The sequence below is a fragment of the Sminthopsis crassicaudata genome, chromosome 3 (assembly GCF_048593235.1).
Source record: "Sminthopsis crassicaudata isolate SCR6 chromosome 3, ASM4859323v1, whole genome shotgun sequence".
NCBI classification, from domain to species: domain Eukaryota; kingdom Metazoa; phylum Chordata; class Mammalia; order Dasyuromorphia; family Dasyuridae; genus Sminthopsis; species Sminthopsis crassicaudata.
Window position 1 is genome coordinate 461,603,183 of NC_133619.1, and position 3,669 is coordinate 461,606,851.

A 3,669-nucleotide genomic window follows, 5' to 3' on the forward strand; every position below is an offset into this window, starting at 1 on the left:
GACCCATTTTGATCTAATCTTAGTATGTGGTGTTAAATGTGGGTCCATGCCTAGTTTCTGCCATACTAATTTCCAGTTTTCCCAGCAGTTTTTGTTAAATAATGAATTCTTATCCCAAAATTTGGGATCTTTGGGTTTGTCAAAGATTAGATTGCTATTTTTATTCACTATCTTGTCCTGTGAACCTAACCTATGCCACTGATCAACTAGTCTATTTCTTAGCCAATACCAAATGTTTTTGGTGACTGTTGCTTTATAATATAGCTTTAAATCAGGTACACTTAGACCACCTTTCTCTGACTTTTTTTTCATTAGTTCCCTTGCAATTCTCGACCTTTTATTCTTCCATATGAATTTTGTTGTTATTTTTTTTAGGTCATTAAAATAGTTTCTTGGGAGTCTGATTGGTATAGCACTAAATAAATAGATTAGTTTGGGGAGTATTGTCATCTTTATTATATTCGCTCGGCCTATCCAAGAACATTGAATGTCTTTCCAATTATTTAAATCTGACTTTATTTTTGTGGCAAGTGTTTTGTAATTTTGCTCATATAATTCCTGACTCTCCTTTGGTAGATATATTCCCAAATATTTGATACTATCGACTGTTATTTTGAATGGAATTTCTCTTTGTATCTCTTGCTGTTGGATTGTGTTGGTAATGTATAAAAATCCTGAGGATTTATGTGGATTTATTTTGTATCCTGCGACTTTGCTAAAATTCTGAATTATTTCTAATAGCTTTTTAGCAGAGTCTTTGGGGTTCTCTAAGTATACCATCATGTCATCAGTCAAGCACTATTTCTGAGGCTGATTTATCTAATTGGTTGTGAGGGAGTAAGGTCGTTCACAGAGTCCTGTGTTTCTTCTCCGCCATCTTGGCTCCGCCCCCACAATTTGATAACTTTTTGAGCAGAGTTCCAAATTGTTCTCCAGTATCCCAGTTTTCTCTCATCCCCTGCAACATTTGCCATTATCTTTTCCTGCCATTTTAGCCAATCTGAGAGGTGTGTAGTGATATCTCAAAGTTGTCTTAATTTGCATTTCTCTAATCAATAATGATTTGAATCACCTTTTCATATGACTAGAAATTGTTTCAATTTCTTCATCTAAAAACTGTCTGTTCATTTCCTTTGACCATTAATCAATTGGAGAATGCACAATTTCTTATAAATTTAAGTCTATTCTCAATATATTTTGGAAATGAGGCCTTTTTAGAACCTTTGACTATAAAAAAAGTTTTCCCTTTGTATTGCTTCCCTACTACAATGGGGAAAAATAATTGGTGATAAGTTTGAGCTTCCAGTTATGTGAGTGGTATAATTAGCAAAACTCTGTAGAAAAAAAACACAAAAACAAAACAAAAAACAAAACAGAAGGGAGTACTGAGGTAGTAGAAGAAATCTCACATACCACAAGTTAGATCTTTCTTTGAAGTAGGGCGTTATGTAACTTAGACTGAATAAAGTTATTCCTTGAAGCTATTACTATTGTAATATTGTTATTACAGGTTCTTAAGGGAATCCTATTTTCTTCCTTTAACCTCTAAATATATCTATTCACATTTTACATTTTTTATTTGAACACAGATATTACAAAGGTTTAATTTAATACTTAATGACTATAGAATTATGTTAAAGTTCATGTATTTTCTCAATAGAAGAAATAGGTTAGAGAAATGAGAAGTATCCTAAGATTTTACCAGGGTTTTTCAGGTTAGGAGGGATTCTTAGGCATAGGAATTACATATATGTTATCATCAAAGATCTAATTTGCAATGCATAGGCAAAATAAATATAAAAAGGGGCAGCCACCGCCTTCCCTAACCGGCCCCTTTCGTCGCCTCAGCGGCCGCAGGATTTTGCTTTTGAGGTGCACAGGCTTATTGCCGGGATCGGAGGCACTGTTAACCATTCCCTATAGCATTTACAGAGTTAAGCCAGGTGGAAGTCCCACGAAAAAGATGGCATCAGGAGATTATTGCTTACCTGGAGAGGGTATGGAATTACTCCAGCAAGTATGCAGCAAACAGCTGCCACCCTGTAACCTGACTGAAGAAGACCTCTTGCAGAACCCTCATTTTAGCAAGCTCCTGCTAAGTCTCTCTCAGTACATGGATGAGAGTGGTTTAAGCACTACCCTTGCAGAAGAGCAAGCTGAGGCATGGAAGGAGGTCCGACTGCAAAAGACAGCATGGCTAAGGTCAGAGATTCTGCAGAGACTTATACAAGAAATGCTTGTAGACTATTATGTAAAGACACAGGACACAAATCTCACCCCAGAGGATAAGAAGTTTCATGAATCCCTTGAACAGAGATTACTAGTGACTGAACTGACTCGACTTTTGGATCCAAGCCAAAAGAAAGAGAAGCCACCTTTGCTGGGCCTGGAGAAGTCAGACTTGCTAGAACTGATGCCCCCTTCAGAGGATTTTGTGAGAATGAGGGAGTGTATGCAGCCAAAAATTGAGGAACAGCTGAAGAAGAAATGTTTCACTCTGCTCTGCTACCATGATCCCAGTTCAGATTCTGATAGTGAAACATTGAAAGCAGCAAAGGTATGGCAGCTGGCAGATGTGCTGACAAGTGAGAAGCAGGAAAACCAGAATGCTAAGAAACAGCAGAAGGAACAAACAGTACTACTTGAAAAGCAAAGTTCCACCTATTCTCAGGTACTCCTTAGATGTCTTTCACTGCTACAGAGACTTCTTCAGGAACACCGGCTAAAAACACAATCAGAGCTGGATCAGATTAATGCACAGTACTTGGAGATCAAGTGTAGTGCCATGATTCTGAAGCTAAGAATGGAGGAGCTACAGATTTTGTCAGACACTTACACAGCTGAGAAGGTAGAAGTTCATCGCCTCATTAGAGATAGTCTGGAGGGGGCCATTCGCCTACAGGAGCAAGACATGGAGAAATCACGCCAGGTCTTGAGCACTTATGAGGTGCTAGGTGAAGAGTTTGACAAGCTGGTGAAGGAGTACACCCATTTGAAACAGGCAACTGAGAACAAGCTCTGGGCTCTTCAGGAGTTTAATAAGTCTTACCATTGAGTTTTGCAGAAATTAAGGACTGGGATCTTTTTGCCTCAGTGGCATACATTGTTCATATCCTGTTTCTCCTATACAAGTATTGCCTTTCATTTCTCAAAGGGGGGATGAGACACCACTCATACAGTAAGAACTCTAATGGACAAGACATTCTCCTAGTTTCTGTCCTGTCCTTGCCTCCTCTTAAGAACAGATTTGCACATTTTGTGGCCTCTTAAGAAAACCAGTCCTGCCTTTTGCCCAATTATTCCCTAAATAAAATGATAATATGGAAAAAAAAAAAATAAATAAATATAAAAAATTCAAAGGGAAAATTATAATGAAACCCCTCATTCTAAATGTTAAAAGTAGTTGTTTAAACTTAATTTCCTACATGACTGTGTATAAGCCTGCCTTTGGGTGATGTCATTTGTGGTTCATCCTGAATGGGAATATACCCTACATATGCAAGTGTTAAAAATTTATAGGAATGTCATAGGGTTTCCCAGAACCAGGCTAATACTAGCACTTGAATAAACAAAGATGGAAAGCAGTAGCCATATACAAACCATGCTAATGATTAGGCCAAACATAGGCAATATGTGAGAAACATTATTCATGAGCTGTTAGTGAAGAGG

The 3,669-nt window shown here is 37.7% G+C and overlaps 1 pseudogene; it reads left to right on the forward strand.

The window, feature by feature from the left end:
* Positions 1-1,809: 1,809 nt before the first annotated feature.
* LOC141562970 (HAUS augmin-like complex subunit 4 pseudogene) lies at positions 1,810-3,353 on the forward strand (annotated as a pseudogene).
* The last annotated feature ends 316 nt before the right edge of the window (positions 3,354-3,669 follow it).